Raw genomic sequence first — 19,333 nt, 5'->3', positions numbered from 1 at the left:
ATGATTGCAGGGTGAACACAAGTGTTATTGATCCATTTAGGTGGGCCAGGCCCAGAACTTGCATTCTGGCTCACTGGAGTGGCTGTGACACTGAATAGAACAGGAGCATAATTCATTTGATCAATTACACCTGTGTTTACCCTGCTATGACAAGTCAAAATGGGTGCTGTGAAAATGTCTTTCATTCTTGTGAAAGAACGTGTATGAGGGCACGTTGACTATAAGCTTGCTTCAAATAAAGGCCTACCCTCTAACCGTGCACGGCAACCTGGTTTCTCTCGTGTTGTCACGAGATCACACGAGAATCACAGGATCGATTGTCACACAAAAATCAATCTTGTCAGGCTTTAAGTAATGTGTTTGCGTCCAGCTCGCCAGACAACGGACCAATCAGAGAGGAGCTGAGTGTGTGAAACTGTGAGACCCGGTGAGAACACAGTGAGAGTCTAAACTACAATGGCGGCTCCTGAAGAGGTTAACATAGAAGCTGCAATAGCATCAGTTCTATCAGACCTGGAGAGGATTCCTTCAGAAGAGCAAAGAACGGAACATCTAACCTTCAGCTAGTTTGTTAGTTTGATTGACAGATGGCTCATCCAGTCACCTGCCAAGTATCTTTTTGAAGATGCCTGCCCTTTTCCAAAACCGCTTCCAATGACGCCTTCTCAAAGTGTTCTGTGTAACAGACCATCTGACAGGGTCCGGTTAGGTTCCCTCTGCAGGGTGAACACAGGTGGAATTGATAACATTAATTATGGCCCTGAGTGGCTGTGACACACTAAGTAGAACGGGACCATAATGAATTTGATTAATTACACCTGTGTTTACCCTGCTATGACATGTCAAAATGGCTGCTGTGAAAATGTCTTTCTTACTTATTTCTAAAAGGGACAGCCGGGACTATACAGGCACACACACACACACACACTAGATGCCGAAGCTGCTGTTACACGTCACGCCGACATGAGTCAGTCCAAGACTCTTTATAGGGACGTTACCTGACCTAGAGAATACAGTGACAATCAGTTAGGCTACTATTTGCACATACAGAGTGTGTGGTTGAGTGGAGCTTCCTGCCTTCATAAGGTCAGGTTTGGGGTGATTAGAGTCTCTTTGTCTGACTCCTGTTAGATGTTTGGCAGGTCAACACTGTTTTTCCAGGTAAAAGAGAGATTTTGGGAGAGACAAATGGTTCTGTTTTATTGTGAGTTTAACCATTTCCTCTGTCTATAGATTTGTAGTGCAGCTGTGTCCTGAGCCGTCCAGAGTGATGCTCTGTAACCTCATACTGAAAAGGTATGTTGCAGAAAAACTTAAGTCTGTTAATTTCATTTCATATCTTAAAAGTAATATGGTCAATCTAACCTTTCTTAGGGAAGGATTCAGCCTTTTGCCTCTCCCCCGGTTGAGCCACAGCAGAGCCAGTGAAGTAGGGCCCTGAGGAGTAAGGTAACTTAAAGTAGGCTGGTAATGTAGGAGGGTTACTCCCTCTGATGTATTCTTACAGGTATATTTGATATTTACCATGTTTCCCCTTCTTTTTTCAGATTGAAGCTAGATTGCTGCTTTGCCTAGATGTATTTAACACAGAAGCCTGATTGTGACTACTGAATGTTTTACATGGACTAAAAGAGAGAGACTGTGTCCAGCTGCCCCTTTGTTAATTTGGACACATCCAAGTCGGACTGTTGCATTGTGATGGTTATTACTTGAAATCCTTTTTAACTCTTTGTAAACCAGAACCAACTGATTCATATTACATTGAATTTTTGTTTCTGTTCTTCCAGGCAGTGGGAGACCTGCGGGGGGTTGATTAATCGTGGTATTTCCCCTCTTCTTCCCATGCCGTGTGGTAGGCCCAAAAGTGTGATAGTCACTTTTTACAGTTTCATACATTATCTATTTGCAGTGCTGGTTGCAGTGTAGAGAAATAGTTCATAGTGTGTTCACGTGGTGAGTTTAAAGAGGGGTTATAATAGAATCGCCCCGCAGACAGTACCCTGCCTTAGTATCTGGCATTTTTTTTAATTCTTTTTGGGTTCTAATTTAAAAGGGGGGTCAGTTGGAGTTTTTATTGGAAGAACTGTTTTAACTTTCTATTATTGTTGAATAAATATTGTTAATTTATGATTGCCCTCTCCTTTTTTTAGGTTATCGATTTCCAATTAGTTTTCCCTTTAATTCAATAAATGTGGTAGTGTTGAACTGAATGCACGTCTCCCGCTCTGGAATCTGTGAATCTATTGGTGTCAACACTCAAGTAATTGAGGCCTATTGCCTGTGGGTCTCTGCAGTAGCATTGCATTGCCCTTTCTCTATACTGTGTTGGGTTACATGAGCATAAATCTAATTATAAAGCAATTGAGGTATTCTTTTGAGCCATGTGAAGCCTGTGTGACAGTCTGATAATGTTATTAGTCCAGGTAAGCAGAATCCAGCCCGGTCGCACTAAATGGTGAATGAATGACACGGTAATTCACAAGTCATTACGCGTGCAGTAACAACGTTGTTCTTGTTTTTGCCGTGTCATTTGTACACTGTGTAGTCTGTACGGACTGCAATGTAATCACAATATCTGGCATATCTGGTACAGCTTTAAACTGGTTTCTTTCATACTTAACTAACAGATATTTCCATGTTTGTATAAATAATCATGCCTCCTCATCAGCCCCTTTGCGGTGTGGAGTGGACACTCAGATCTATTTTTCAGCCAAAACCAATAAGCTCAATCAACTGTCCTCCTTCCATGACTGCTTAGCAGCAACCAAAGACTGGATGTCTCTCAACTTTCTCCAGCTAAACCCTGATTAAACAGACATTCTTTTAATAGGACCAGACAATTGTGCTACAGCAGTTCATCAGTTTATTGGCCCACTTCAATCCAATATCAGTCCTACAGCTAAGAACCTTGGTATCATCTTTGACCGGAATATGACTTTTGACCATCATGTCACTAAACCTGTCCAGACCTGCTTTCTCCAACTCAGAAACATTGCAAAAAATCAGATGCATCTTGTCTTCCACGGATCTTGAACTAGTAATTCACACTTTCATATTCTCCCGTCTAGACTATTATAATTCCCTCTACACCTGCCTCAGTCAATCTGCTTGAAATCGCCTACAGGTGGTTGAAAATGCAGCGGCCATGTTATTAACCAGAACTAGCCGTCGGTCTCACATCACCCCTATCCTGGCATCCGTCCGTTGGCTCCCTGTAACATTCAGAATCAACTTTAAGATTTTGCTTATTACATTTAAGGCACTGCATGACCTCGCCCCCAGTTACATTGCTGATCTCTTAGTTCCATATTCGACCTGTCGAACACTTCGATCCTCTAATCTCGGCCTTTTATCCATCCCCCGCTCAAACTGCAAAACAAAAGGTGATCGGGCCTTTTCTGTCTTAGCCCCCCCAACCCTCTGGAATCACTTCCCCCGATCTATTAGAGCTGCTGAATCTCTGGACTGTTTTAAAGGGACTGTTTGTAACTTTTTAAGCGTATAAATGTACCGGGTCGGGACACATGCGCGCTCGCATATGCGCGGTCGCATGTGGCTGGAGTCTTTCCTCCTCTGTCTGCTTGCCTTCACTGACACACAGCGCGCGTTCTCGCTCCACCTCTAGATGTGCATGTGCGCACACTCCACACTGCAGGAGAGTTAGTTTAACTCTGAGAATATCTAGTGAATGTTCAGTGGACGTTTGTGCAGAAATAACTGCTGCAGCTCCTCCAGACCAACAGAGGTTTCCCGTGTCTTGTGAAGTGACGTTATCACTGGCACCCGGTCGGAGACGGTAACGTTTCTCTTCCTGCTTCAGCCCCGCTGCAGGGGGGTTACCGTCTCCGACCGGGTGCCGGTGTCTCTCTCCAGCTGTGGTCGGAGGCGATAACATTTCTCTTCCTGCTTCAGCCTCAAAGCCAACACTAGGATCAGCATTGATTCATGGAGAGACCTTTGTCTAGTCAGCTAACATTACTTCCACGCAGCTGAAATATAGAGTGATATTGTGCTTTTAGCTGACGTGTGTCGCCTCACTGTTTTGAGCGATGCTCGTTCATGTCTGTTTAGAGCGAGCACAAGCGTGAGCCCGACGCTGACTTTCGTTGACTTAACGGCCACAGGTGTCGCTGTTAACAAGACATTTCTGAAAGTTACAAATAGTCCCTTTAAGCGGCTTCTAAAAACCCATCTCTATAGGCGAGCCTTTCTATAGGCCTCATCCTCATGTGTGTTTGTCTGTTTTAGTTTGATCTCTTTCTCATTGTTTCTGTGTTTGTAATTTTTCCTTGTTTTCATCATCGTCTGATGTTTCATTTGTGTGTGAAGCACTTTGTAACGTTGTGTTTAAAAGGTTCTATATAAATACAGCTTTACTTACTTACAATGGTATAAGAAACATATAGAATATTGCCTGTATTATCCTTTAAGGGTGTAATGAATTACACATTAAGTAGTTTTCATATATAGTTTTAGACTCTTCCATCTTATTACACACAGTGGCACAGTGTTGAACTGTATGTTATACATTATATCATAAACTGTCAGCTGTCTGCATGCTGGGGGATAGTTGAACTGAACAATGTCTGTGATTTACTGCAGCGTATTATAACACACCATGTGGATCTGCGTATAGCCTTGACAGGGAGAAGTAGCAGGTCCGTGTCACATGTCGGACGGATAATTAATATCCAGTCACGATGAGCAGCGGCTGTAGGGAATGTAACATGAATGTGTCGGTGTTCTGCGTTATAATCCGCAGCAGTAAATCAGAGCAGAGAATGAATGGCTATACCTCTCACAGGGCTGTCTGAAAAACAGAGCACCGGGTTCACGTCCACAGCCACGTGAGGGAGACGACAACAAGACACCACGTCTGCTATAATGTAGTGTGGGAGAAAGAGAAGAAGGAAGAAAAGTCAAAAAAGAAACTAGAAAGAAAGAAAGAAAGAGATGAAATCAGGATCTTTCCCTAAACCTAACCAATCAGAGAGGAGCTGCTGCAGCTAGGTGTGTGAGAACACAGTGAGAGTCGACACAGAGAGGCGACTGTTTGTCCTAAACAACAATGGCGGCTCCTGAAGAGGTTAGAAGCTGCAATAGCATCAGTTTATATCAGACCTATAGAGGATTCCTTCAGGAGAGCAAAGAACAGAACATCTAACCTTCAGTTAGTTTCAGTCTTTCCTTAGATCCACCACACATAAGTCCACTTCTATGTGTTCATCTATAAAACAGTCACCACTTATAGGAGATTTATAGGTATAGATATAGGAGATTATAGGAGATCTGCATGGATCAGCTGACTGGCCGGGTGATGTCCACCTGCTGGAAATATACCGTCGGAGGAAACATGATCGTCGGTGGTGAATAAGCGGCGGCGTGTTTATTTATGTGGTGCTGATGTTCACACCGCTAGTAGCACCTGAGCCGGGTAAATGTCACCCCTGTCCGTGTTCACTACTGTCTGCTTACTCAGTATATCGGAGGGGAAACATGACCAACCCTGATTCATCATTTAGAGCTTCTTGTCTGATTCATCATTTAGAGCTTCTTGTCTGATTCATCATTTAGAGCTTCTTGTCTGCAGGTCAACACACCAGAATGAAGCCAATGCTTTTCACTTCTTATCTGATATACTGTAAGTTCTTTTCCATAGCTACCACAGCCGAAGAAGCACTCTAGTTCTTCTGTATACCAAGTAAATAAGTCACTGTCATGTCACTGGTGAACAAAAAAAACAACAGAGAACATTTTTTTCTTTTTTTTTTTGTTTGGAAAATTGGCTAATTTTAGGTAGGTAGAGAAACAACTCTGTCCCCCCATCCCGTCTCCATATCGTTCTTACGGAACAGCGAGGTGGAATGACGGCAATAACATTCCCGTCTTGAGCAGGCTGTATGAAAGTGGCTCAAAATTGAATTTCCCCTAGACCAGGGGTCAGCAACCTGCGGATCCGGAGCCACATGCGGCTCTTCAGCCCCTCTCCAGTGGCTCCCTGTGGATTCTTAAAAATGGAAATGAATAACAGTTTTTTGTTTACATTATTATTTTTATTTATCATTGTTGTAGGTCTATGGTACGACGGTACGACGGAGTATTAGGGCCACATTGAGGAAAAAAAATGAATCTGAGATTTCGAGAATAAAGTCATATTACGAGAATAATGTTATAGGTTTACGAGAAAAAATTCGTAGTATTATGAGAATAAAGTCATAATATTATAAAGTGTTAATTTTACTTGTTAGTTTCTTTTTTTCTCGTAAAGTTATGACTTTTTTCTCGTAATATTACGCCTTTTTTTCTCGTAAAGTTATGATTTTATTCTGTAAATCTCAGATGTTTTTCCCCTCAATGTGGCCCTAATACTCCGTAGTACATTTGCACTTTGGCCCTCACTGCATTAGACGTATAAACTATATACTTAGACTATAAACTGTGTTACCTTCATCACAATGCTCAAATGTTTTGCGGCTCCAGAAAGATCTTTTGATAGTAAAGGTTACCCCTGGACTAGGGGATCAATAAAGTGCCTTTCTTTCTTTCTTTCTTTCTTTCTTTCTTTCTTTCTTTCTTTCTTTCATGTCACATGATTTGTTGACCATCCATCCAGCCTGACTTTTGGAACTTAGAATTACCAGACTGAAATAAGATGCATTTCAGCCAATAAACACTATGACTGAGTTTATTAATTGATTACATTTTGCTTAAGGGTAAAGGAAAGAACTATGATACTGTGACGAACACATGCAGACTGGATTAATGCAAATATCCCTGATGGTCCCCTCGGTCCATGCTGTTATTAGCTCACATGACCTCCAGTCATGTCAGTACAAGTCTGTTCTACTCACCATACTGTAGTAGGCATATTCATGCTCAGCCCCCTCATACACCCACACACATACCAACTAAAACCAGCCTTTCACCCACACATGGCCCCAGAACAGCAGTCATGTCACACAGGGATGACCGTGTGCATCTGACAGCTTGTGGTCAGGAAGTACTTCTCAAGTACAACTGAAGGGCAGTTTGTAATTCTTTAAAATACATCATCAAATACAATAATGGAGGCACTTTTGGTCACAGCTCCTAGAACAGCAGTAATATTAAAGTTTATAACATAGATTGTATATGAGGAGCGGATGTAGTCACCGTGACGTCACACATTGGTTTGTGGACTACGATATTGAAGCCTTGAGTTCGGCTTTTTTGATCGTCACCATCTTCATATTTTGCAACTCCCAGACAGGACAACGCCATGGTAGTAACCTGTCAATCACAACGTAGCCACGCCCTAAAGCACCCCCTGCTTTATGGTCTATGTGACTCTAAATGGGACCATCATTTACTAAATAAACATTATGCTGTATTGAAGAAGACTTGAAACTAACGATTACCTCTGCCTGGGACATAATGGTGAGATTCATTGTTGTCACACACTTTAATGAACCGACAATCCCACCATGACCTTCTTCATCAGAGGTTTTTTCTGGCGCTATGATAACGTCACACTACAGTATGTCGGCCTTTGCTCCTGACAGAAAAGAGTTATGATTCACATTGTCGGGTGTTTGAACTTAAAGGTGCAGTCTGTAGGATTTGGCCGATTCTAGCGTCGAGGTTGCAGATTGCAACCGACTGAAACTTCTCCTGTGCCAAGCATGTAGGAGGCTCAGCCGTTGCCATGTTGAGAGCCGTTGAGAGGCAATAGAAATTCTCCCAATCTCACATTTAGCCCCTTTAAGTGAGGTTTTGAATGCAGGACTTTTACCTGTGTTCATACACTGATGGCAGAGGCTGCCATACAAGGAGCCAACCTGCCCATCAGGATCTAATCTAAATACTCATACACACACCGATGGATCAGCCTTCAGGAGCAGTTTGGGGTTCAGTATCTTTGCTCAAGGACACTTCGACATGTGGACCGCAGGAGCCGGAGATCAAACCACCGACCTTTCCGTCGTGCTCTACCGCTGAGCCACGGCTGCTCTATTGTCTGATCTCAGTAATAAAGCAAACAAGCAGAGAGTAGCATATGCTCAAGAGTATGGACATCGCCCATGTCCCACTTCAGTCCTGGTGTGTTCCACAAGCCTTCAGTGTGTTTTTAAGGAAAAGGTTGGAGTCATGTGATCTTTTTATCATCAACATTTAACCAAAATGAAGGAGATGTATCAGATATGAATAGGTATTGCCGGTGTAGTTATACAGTGTGAAATGTGTGTGTATGCTGAACAGAAGTGTAGCACTATGTTGAGGAAACCCAAGTCCACGATTACATAAAGGTTGAAATATGAGTGACAGAAGGAAGAAGGAAGGAGAGGCTGCTGAAGGGCATGCTGCTGGTTAGCCTGTCCACCTGTTGACACTATGGAGGTCTGATCCCACACTGCTGAAAATAGAGACGCTGCCTGTCTCACAGCTGGACCGACCTGACACTGCGTGCACCACCGCACTGAGTGAGTCTTCAGCAAGTGACGCATTGCTCGTGAAAAAGAGCTGATGGTGGGAAGAAAAACCCTCAAAACCTGTCAATCACATTGGATAAAGATGTGGTCAGACATGCATACCTTGAATATGTGATGCCAGGTGTCAACAATTCAAACACAGCTGGATTTAGACATAATCCGGATCTGTTTGGAGGTGTGTTCTCAGGCAAGTGGGCTAAAGGAAAGGTGCTGTCTAGTTTATCTCATGACAGAAAACCTGGGAAGCTCCATCTACAGTAGACGCATGCTCTGATCAAGCAGAGACACCATGGAGAAAAGAGTCACTAGATGCACCGATACTGTGCTCATGTACTCGTACTCGCAAAATGGCTCCGATACAACTTTATATTATACCTTTAACCTCTCGTCACCATCTTTCTGGTCCTCACGATACACCTCCCCGACAGAGCGGGCGAGACGGGCCGGTGGTGCGCCCGACCCCGCTGGGCCGTGATCCCACCTCAGCCGTCCTTCACTTTGATTGCATCACAGGGTTTTCTGCACCCTGTGACTCGCGCGTGTTTTAGACTCCTTGGTCCGTGTTTCAAGACGGGTCAGGTGGGTTTGCCGACATCGCTTCAGACCCCTGGCGCCTTTTACGTCAAGCAGGGAGCCCCGTCACAGTGCGGCCCGGTCTGGGTGGGGAGCGCTGTAAAGCTGCGGCCGCGAGCCAGCTTCGTGGCGTACCGCCTCGTATGCGGGACTCCCCAGCCTGCCGTGTGTCGCTCACACCCTCCAGCTGGCTGTTAACGAGGGTCTTTTGTCACAGAGAAGTACTCGTATCGGTACTCGGTATCGGCGAGTACCCAAATGTAAGTAATTGTACTCGTACTCGAGTCTGAAAAAAAGTGGAATCGGTGCATCCCTACTATGGGCACATGCTAACGGAGGACTAAGTCAAGGGCGCTAACACCAGTCTGTGGCTGCCATTACAGCACTGGTAGTTAAATAGTTAGCCACAAGTACAGTCACTGGCATGCACAAGCTCTTTGTACATTAAGGTCAAAAAACACAAAATAATGGCAGTCCATTTACCATAGATGTTTCACAATTAACGGTGAGAGTTATGCTTCATTGGAACTGTTTTCACTGAGCGATGGATTGCTTCGTTACAGTGACTGCATTGCATAGTGTGAATGTCTCAGGACCATGAGAATGTCATCTGGATGAGCTAAACTCACAGTGGGCTGTCTGGTTCAGAGGTGACTTGTTGCATTATTGTATTTGGTTGGTTTGGGTTTACATTGCCCAGTTACCAGTAACATAACGTAATGTACCACAAACTCCCTGAATCGCTTTGGTACCAGGTACTCTTCTCAATTCTGTTTTCCACTGCAGATGGTACCCCGTCAACGTAGACAAGATTCTTAGCTGATTGTCATAGTGACGCCACATGAACTGCAGTGACATCATCTGCGACGTGACACTAGCAGATCTCTCACTGGATCCTTTCACACCACACCTTGGTGTCCTTCGTGTGGTTTGGCCAGCACGTCGTTCCGCATCGCTGAAGGTATTACGAGCTGTGTGTCTTTCAGTAGTAAGCCATCTTTCACTGTGAGTAGGGATGCAAGATACCACTTTTTTTCAGACCGAGTACAGGTACAAGTACTTACATTTGGGTACTCGCCGATACCGAGTACCGATACGAGTACTTCTCTGTGCCAAAAGACCCTCGTTAACAGCCAGCTGGAGGGTGTGAGCGACACACGACAGGCTGAGTTTAAAGGTGTGTGATGTTCTTCTGTGGACATGCGCGTTGTCACTGGTGAGCGCAACAATGTGTCCGCCGTCCAAAGTGACTTTCATAGCACGTGCTCGATGGAGTATGTGTAGCGCATCAGTTTCATCCTGAAGCGCTGGATTCTCGGCGGGAGAAGATGCAGTGCTTGGGCTCCAATCAGGCTCATGAAAGGTTTATGGTCGGTCTCCAGGCAGGCAATGTTTCCCTATCAGGAAATCCCGGAACCGTTCACAGGCCCATGTGAGACCCAGGGCCTCCTTTTCAACCTGCACGTACCGCTGTGTGGTTGGAGTAAGCGACCGCGATGTATAAGTCTCAGGCTTCCATTCCTTCTCCCACTTCTGGAGAAGAACACCTCCTAAGCCACACAACGATGCGTCGGCTGAGACTTTGGTGTCTCTGTTTTGGTCATACATGGCCAGCACTGGAGGATTAGACAGTGCTTTCTTTAATGTTTCAAACGCTGTTGCCTGGTCGACGTCCCAAACCCAGCAGTTGCCATGTCTTTTTTTCCGCTAGCTGGGGAATGAACCTTTCCAGCTGATTGACTATCCCGAGAAAACTCCTCAACTCACCGATATTTGTGGGTTCTCCAAAGGGGCTACAATAACCCTCCATAAAGAGTTAGCTACTCATGTCAACACCTGTCTCTCTCTACCTTGTGTTTGGATACCTGTGGTTAGTTTGGATGACCCCTTCCCAATCACCAATCATGACCCAAAACAAGCCTTCCAATGAACAGCTCTTAACCTGACTGTCACTTGTTCTCTAAAATAATGGAACCAACAGTAGAACCCCACATTGGGTTCTAATGGCACTTCTACATTCATAGTACTCCTGTAGCATATCTGTCTGCTTAGAGAGTAAAATCCCTTCAGGTCCTTCACTCAGGGCTCATGTTGTCCAGACTCTAGACCCAATGACATGACCCCAATAGCTCCCTGTCTGTCTGAAGGTTCTCCTGACTTCTAATCCCTGCTCCTCCTTCCTTAGTCTGATCTCTGATGGATTAACAGCACACGGACTAACAGCAGACGCCTTCACCATGTCTACGCAGTCTACAGCATGGTCAGCTAAGCAACAACTTACTACGGCGATATTGGACTTTGATTAACACTCGGAGCACTCAGTAGTCCATTTAGTGTGAGATGGACATCTGGTTCTGTCATGCCATTCTGGGTGGACTGGCTTCACCTCAACACAAACTTACTACTTAATACTTTACTACTAATTTGCAATTACTCAAGAATTTAAAGACAGTTTGGGAAATATGCATATTCACTTTCTTTCCAATGGTTTTATGAGAAGATATATGTCCATCTAATTTAATAGAACAACTTGTACTTTAGTTCATGCTGGATGTACTTCATAAGAAGATAACAGCCGGTGTGATGTCAGGTCCTGACAGACGTGTGAAAATGACTTCATTAGCGTCCTCTCTCCCCGGCTCCGTCACATAACTGGAATGTTGAAATGACTGGGATGAGTGGGAAGGAAAAGGGCGCGAGGTGACTGGTTTTCTGCAGGCAGCACAGAACAACAGCATGTATGTGGGAGTGCATGAATGTGCGTCTGTGTATACATGCATTCATTTCACCCAGATACATGTCATTTTCAGCACACTGACAGCTTGTCAGTTTGAAGGATTTGTGTTTTAAATGATGAAAACATGATGTCATAGTGACTTTATAGGCTCCTCAGCTGTTGTTTGAGTGGTCATCTGTTAAAAGTCTTGTTAGTTAAAGCTAGACCCCCCCCGCTGGGAGGCTCGCAAGCAGCCGACAGCTTAAAGGAATTAAAAGATTATAGAATCAAAAGACCCCTCGTGGCTCATTTTAGCTCCTGTGACAACAAGTTACTCTGGATAACTGACTTATGGTCGAAACGATGTAAGACACAGTCCGTACATAGCAATCTCTCTGGTCTGAGGAGAGCATCTACACCCTTTGAAAGCACCTCAGCTTCAAATAGATGCACCGCATCGGCGTGAAAGAGGCAAAAGCAAAACAGTGAGAGTGATACGGAGGTCTACTCACCAGCTGTGTGTCCTCGAGCAGGTGATAGCGGAGCGTGTGAGGAAGGTACAGCTCACTCTCACAGCGTATTCAACATTACTGAGCCCGAGGTTGTGTCGGGAGAGTGTGTAGGCTGTGAGAGACTCAGCCTGACTGGGAAGACTCCCCCCCCCCCCTCTTTATCTGCTGAGTCTGTCACAGAGCCCAACCATGCGCCTGAAATACCTCTGCCAAACACACACACACACACACACTCAATATATACATGCTCATACTGTACATGGATGCTGCAACACAGAGAAGTACAACTGTATTTAACTTCTGTCCGTATCAGTGTCCACAGTGTAGATGGTCAGTGCTTCCCATTCTGCTCTGGTGGGACTTTTTAAAGCTACTCTTTAGAGTAGCGGTGGGGGGGGGGGGCCTTAGGCACACACACCACCATTGGCAGCAGCCTTATTTAAGGTAGGTTGATTGTTTTCCCCCACCTGCATTCTGTTAAGACCCGCCCTACTCTGCCTCTGATTGGCTGGTACTCGCTGCCTTCTTTGCAGAATTTGTTAAGTTTATCGCTGATGATCACGGTTGGTAGAAGGTCGGAGGGGTTAATGATTTCAACTCAGGTGTGGATGTTATTGTAATGGAGTTTGTGGGTAACCCATTTTACTTGATAGTAAAAGATAACCACCAGTCTGGGAGTACAAAATATAAATAATCTTAATTTCATGAAGTACATTCAAATATTAAAAACATGTATAGTGTACTGCTATGGCTGGGTAGTAGGGTACAGGGCAGCCGGGCGCTAACTACACAAGGCAAGTTACACTAAAAACCCAATAACTAGGCTATGAGTTGAAATGCACACAGCAAACAGGGCAGATTATACTGCAAAACACTAGAATGCACACAATACTCTGCAACCGGAAAATCTACCCACTTCCACACACCTTAAGACAGTTCAGGTCGTAGACATGCCACAGTGCCATCCCCATACACCCTTTCTACTCCCCCACAGCTCTGTCCCTTACACACGGGCTAACATTAATGGAACTGTGATGATTGCAATGACCCCTGCCACAAGACTCTACGACAAACGGTTCATGAGTTATGAAAGGGGGCATGGCTAACATCTTAAGGCAGTGCTATGAGTCTATATTGACATGTAAATGTCCTCAGGTCTAGACCCTTATCATGCCTGAGAAATTTGGGGTAGATCGGACTGTGTACAGTGGAGTTACAACAACTTCCTGTTTCATGGCGAATGGTTCAAAATGGCCACCACGCCACGCCACGCCACGCCACGCCACGTTATTTAGTGAAAACTCACCATTTGATTAACTTTTCATCTTTAAGGTCTTAAGATGGTCCTGACCAAATTTCAAGTCGATCTGATTAAATCTGTAGGAGGAGTTCGTTAAAGTACACGGCCTAAAAAACGCTAAAAATGGGCGAAAATTGCATATTAAATTCAAAATGGCTGACTTCCTGTTGAGTTTTGGGCATACCTCCAAGAGGCTTTTTTGTGCATCTCCACATGTTACATCTGTCTGCCAAATTTCATACATGTAGGTGAATTCAGAGCGAGGAGTTCAATTTTTCCAACTTTTTCAAAATAAACGTCCATCTTCATAGGAAACTACTTGGTTAGGTTTAGGAAGATTGTGTGTTTTGTGACCCACCCATCCACCCCGACCTCCTCCCTATACGTGGCGTTTTGTCTCTTTATACTTCCTGGTTCATCATTACGTGGATTAATTGATTTTGTGGGGTATGTACAAATGACAGTGCATTACTTTTCAAAGGTTTAGCTACAAACTATGTATGAGACTAGCCTGTAAACTTAATGTTAACCTTAATATTGATATGGCACAAGCTGATGCACTAAATGGATTATGGGAACACCTTTGCAGAATAACTTCTGACATTTGTGAAACTCACATGACTGATCAGCTGTTTCTGTTGTCTTCTTGGATATATATTTATATTGTCCTCTTCTTCTGGAAAGCAAGAAACACGACCAATATTAGCTGACATGAAAGAACTGTTGACACAAATCCTGAAAACCTTTCTCCATTTTTATCTAGCAGATGTTTAGATGGCCAAGGACTTGTTTTACTTCTTCTACTCTGTTTGCTGGCAGATAACAGCCATGTGTAGCCTATAGCGCCAACTTCTGACAAACTACGCTTTGCGTGGCCGAGTTTATTCACCCCAAACCAGTTGATGGAAATGCGCCTAATTTCTGTTTTTGCGATTTCAAAAGTTTGCTTAAAATTTCCTTGAAAGTTGAATGGAAACACGAGGACTGTTGGTTTTACCTTTAAAGGGCCCATATTGTAAAAAGTGAGATTTTTATGTATTTTATATTATAAAGCACGTTTAAGTGCTGTATAAATATGTAGAAATACACACAGCCCCGTATTCAGAAACTGTGCAATTGAAACAAGCCGTTAGGATTTCTGTCCATTTGTGATGTCACAAATCTACAATATTTAGACCATTTCACAGTTTTAAATGTAAACATACTAAATGTGTCTCAGTTTATTTCCTGTTGCAGTGGATGTGAATGACATCAGCTGACAGGATGTAAACTTGGACCTAAGCTGTTTCCGAGCAATGCAATTCCGTTGCCATTCCGTTGAAATGCGCTAAAACGGAGCGTTTTAAGACAGAGCTTGAATACAGGTATATTCAGACAGACAGGATGAGAAAAATAATGTGTTTTTTGAAAATTAAAGCATGTAAACATGTTCTAGTAGAAACACAAAATACAAGTATGAACCTGAAAATGAGCATGATATGTCCCCTTTAAGGTATCGTCTAATGGCTTGTACATACTGTGTGTATGCTGTTGTGTTTTTAGGATGCTCGATCTTCATATTTGTTGGTAAAAATAGATCAGATAGGTATCGGTACATAACCGGGTTCTGTTTAGACTGTACAAGTACAGTTGGTTTGCAGAACACGACAAATCTCTATCTGAATATGTGTGTATGTGTGTGTGTGTTCAGCTGTCCATACCCTGATGGACATGCACAGACATCAGTGCTGACATACAATTAGTGTCCCACTCCTCCATATTTAGCTTCAGAGAGTGTGAGCAGTGAGAACAGTGTGGATGGGCATATATATCCGTTTGTCAGATAACAACAACACACACAGCTGGAACAACAGACGACACACTCACTGAGAGCTGTCACAGCGTGTCCCACCGCCACGACCAGTCTATCTCATACAACGCCATTGTTAGAAAATGAAACACTGCTCTCCCTAAAAGCTTTAATTAGAGAGGTTGCTGTTGCCATAGCAACATTACCCACTCCAAATATGTAGCCCTACACGGTTGGTAGACGGAGCAGAGAGAAGGCATGCCTACATGTACCAGAGAGATTTCCTCAGACTAGAATGACTGTAGACATGTAACGGTGTTACTATAAGATCACATCCCTGGATTCTAGTTCCTCCATTTGGGTTTTTCTGGCATGACGTTGATTGCATTTCATTCATTTATACAATCAACTAAGGAGGGATCCCACAAATATCTAATTTAATATATAATTTAGCTTTTTTTTTTTATCAGAGAACAGCATTCATTGAGCTGTAGGACACTGGAGACCATTTATTGCATATTGGACAGCGGGTCAGGTAGTCTCAGACTTGATGACTCACAACTTCTTCACAGTGACTTAAGCCCAGAAATAAACTCATCTCCTCAGTGGTTTGAATGGGCCCACTCTGTTGATGCAGCAGTGGTACCAATTATTTTTTCAGATGCTGATATAGCAGAATGTAGGAATATGTGATCTAATGAGGGCCCGAGCACCGACAACGTCGGGCCAGCGAAGGCCCTATTGAAGCTGTGGGAATTCTTCTTTTTCTTTTTCTTAAAATGAATCGCCTTTTTGAGGACCTTAACATGCTGAAATAGTTGTTAAACTTGGCACACTTATCAGATACGGTGAAAAATTTGATATTTTAAGGGTCTCGGTACTTGGGTGTTGCAAAATGGCTCAGCGCCCCCTAGAAAGTTGGAAAAATGTAGCCCCTCGCACCGGTTTCACCTACATGTATGACCTTTGGCAAACAGATGTAACATATGGAGACGCACAAAAAAGCCTCTTGGAGGTATGCCCAAAACTCAACAGGAAGTCAGCCATTTTGAATTTAATGTGCGATTTTCGCCCATTTTTAGCGTTTTATAGGCTGCGTGCTTTAACGAACTCCTCCTACAGATTTAATCAGATCGACTTGAAATTTAGTCAAAAAGCTATCCAAATGGTGAGTTTTCACTGAGCGACCCGACCGTGGTGTGGTGGCCATTTTGAGCCATTCGCCATGAAACAGGAAGTTGTTGTAACTTCAGCATACTTTGTTAAATCTGCTCCAAATTTCTCAGCCATGATGCTGGTCCAGGCCAGAGGTCATTTTCCTGTCAATATAGACTCATAGGTCCGCCCCAAGACGTTAGCCACGCCCTCTTTCATAACTCGTGAACCGTTTGTCGTAGAGTCTTGCGTCATTGCTTTGTGTTATGTTAGGTTAGTTTTTACATCACATTGTTTATGTAAACACATGAAAAATGGAGCGTGAATACAGAGTTTTGGTGGTTTGGAGTTTGAGTGAGAAAACAGTTTTGAAAGATGTGGTCGTTGAATGCTTTTTGTGTGACAGTGACGAAAAATGATCGAGAGTTTAGTCCAAATTGTCTTCTGCTGTGCTAATTGTGTGAAGACTTTTGAAAAAAGTGAACCCAGTATTGAAAAATGTGTCACTAATTGTAAAAAGTCCCTCTAATTCTATACTATTTCTACTACTATTACTGCTCTGCATGGCTAATCTGTGCAAAACGTGCTTAATAACAGTGTGTTCTGTCAGTCTGTTCTATGTACTGAATAGTGGATGTGTTCACTGTGCCGCTGCCTCTTCTGTTGTTCTGCAGGACTGTCTACTACTGTCTTGTGCATGCTGATCATGTTGCTTTGGTTGTAATTATATTGTAAGACAAAGTGTTTCTCTCTTGTTTGCATTTCTTCGTTGGTCTTTGCCCGTAGTAGACTGTAGTTGAAAACATTAACAGAGATGTTGATTATGTGTGTCATCCTTATGAATAAATAAAAAAAATGTAATCGAGTTTCCATCATTTTGTTTGTTTACTTAATTTGCAGACCTTCATAAAATGAAGCTTTTTGATTTTTCGGAAACAGCAATTTCACCATCAGGTCCACTCAGCAGCTTTCAAGCATGTCATGATGAAGACATATGGTCCAGTCTGGGACTGAACGCTTTATTCAGGTGTTGAGATGCTTTAAATGATCTTCTGGTGAACATGATCAACACAATCCGATCTAAAGACACCATCAGAGCTGAGTAACAGTCATGTTCATCATTATCCTCGTTCTCATCCTCAACACACCAGTAGTGCCGTTAGGCTGGCACTCCGTTTCCATAGCAACCGCTGAAGTGAAGTGGAGTGTCTTAGCTGCTCCAGTCTAAAGATAGAGCCCTTATGAACACACCAGTTGGGCATTTTCAACAAAGACAGAGGATGAATGGCAGTAGATGCGGCACACACTGAGATATACAGAGAGGGCGATTATCTCAGGCAGGTTCCACACTCAACAGTCCAAATCATGTTTTACATGATGATCCAGATCTAACTCTAGTAACTACCTCACTCGATGCACAATACATTCATATTGCCAATATCAAAATAAGGATGAGGGATGAAGGGTTGTGGGAAGAGGGTTGAGGGGTGATGGATGAAGGGATGAGGAAAGGAATCAGGGTCGTGGAAGAATGGATTGAGAAGAGCGATGATGAGCCGGTGTCGGCTAAAAGAGGTGGACGGAACCGGGGGGAGTGGAGCTCTGATGTTGGCGAGCTCAGAGCCCCCAGCGGTTCCTGTATTCAAACGAGAGAGAAAGAAGGGTGTGAGAAAAGAATGGAAAAAAGGGGTTTGGGGGGGAGGGATGTGAAAAGTGAGTTAAAGGGGAAGTGAGCGGATCAAGTCCATGGGTCCATGTATACTTCCTGTCAGCTGATGTCATTCACATACACTGCAACTGGAAATAAACTGGGGTTGGGTCCGATATTCCACTAACACATACTATTTAAACAGTATGCGATTTTTTTTTATAAGTCAGAAACCTTAGTATGAAACCAATAGTACGCATATTGCATACTATTTCTGGTGAAATATTACAGTATGCAACGCTGGACACTACGGCAACGTAAATATCCCACAATGCAATGTGGTAGTGACTAGGGATGCACCACTTTTTTTCGGACCGAGTACAAGTACAAGTTCTTACATTTAGGTACTCGCTGATACCGAGTACCGATACGAGTACTTCTCTGTGCCAAAAGACCCTCGTTAACAGCCAGCTGGAGGGTGTGAGTGACACATGGCAGGCTGGGGAGTCCCGCATACGAGGCGGTGCGCCGCGACCGGCTCTAGGTCAGCTTGGAAAGGCTCGGGGCGAGGTGGCTCGCGGCCGCAGCTCTACAGCGATTCCCGCCCGGATCTTGCCGCACCTCGCCGCCAGATCAGGAGGTGGAGGTGCAGCAGAACGGGGCCTAGTAAACGGGGAAGGAGCGTGTGCAGGTGGGGGCTAAAGGGCGGGATAATGGGACAGGGAAGACGCAACGGGTGGCTGGGCATGAAGCCAGGGAAGACTGGACTGGACGAGGAATGATGGACGATGTTGTCCCGCGATGGCTGGGTGGCAGCTTTGGAATGAGGACATTCGGAGACCTCAATCAATCATCGGACCGATCGAGGTCTGAGGGGGTGAGAACCAGCTCGTAGTCTATGGCGAGGTAAGCGATCTGTTAGATAACTTGAGTAACTTAGCGTTTCAGTCTGGACGTATACAAACTATCAGATATGAAAACTGAGCAGATCAGGTGTGTACTTTGTGCAGAAATGGGACATGTTTGAGGCGTGGTCTTTGTTCTAGAACTTAGTTATAAAACTGAATTTATGGTAAATGATGTCCTTAGAGATTGCCGGGGAGACGGACGTGAGGAATACCCTGCTCAGCCTGCTGCCCCCTCGACCCGCCCTGGATAGGAGATTGATAATG

At 44.0% G+C, this 19,333-nt stretch overlaps 1 protein-coding gene across 1 annotated transcript in view; it reads right to left on the bottom strand.

Moving 5' to 3' along the window:
- LOC141759688 (palmdelphin-like) overlaps window positions 1-12,598 on the bottom strand; it is a 38,804-nt gene extending 26,206 nt beyond the window's left edge. The window contains exon 1 of the mRNA XM_074621973.1: window positions 12,270-12,598. The gene's annotated coding sequence lies outside the window, so the exon portion shown is untranslated. The remainder of the gene's footprint in view (window positions 1-12,269) is intronic.
- Between the last annotated feature and the right edge of the window lie 6,735 nt (window positions 12,599-19,333).

Source organism: Sebastes fasciatus, chromosome 21 (genome assembly GCF_043250625.1).
Source record: "Sebastes fasciatus isolate fSebFas1 chromosome 21, fSebFas1.pri, whole genome shotgun sequence".
NCBI lineage: Eukaryota > Metazoa > Chordata > Actinopteri > Perciformes > Sebastidae > Sebastes > Sebastes fasciatus.
This window is presented reverse-complemented; position numbering and strand designations above follow the sequence as displayed.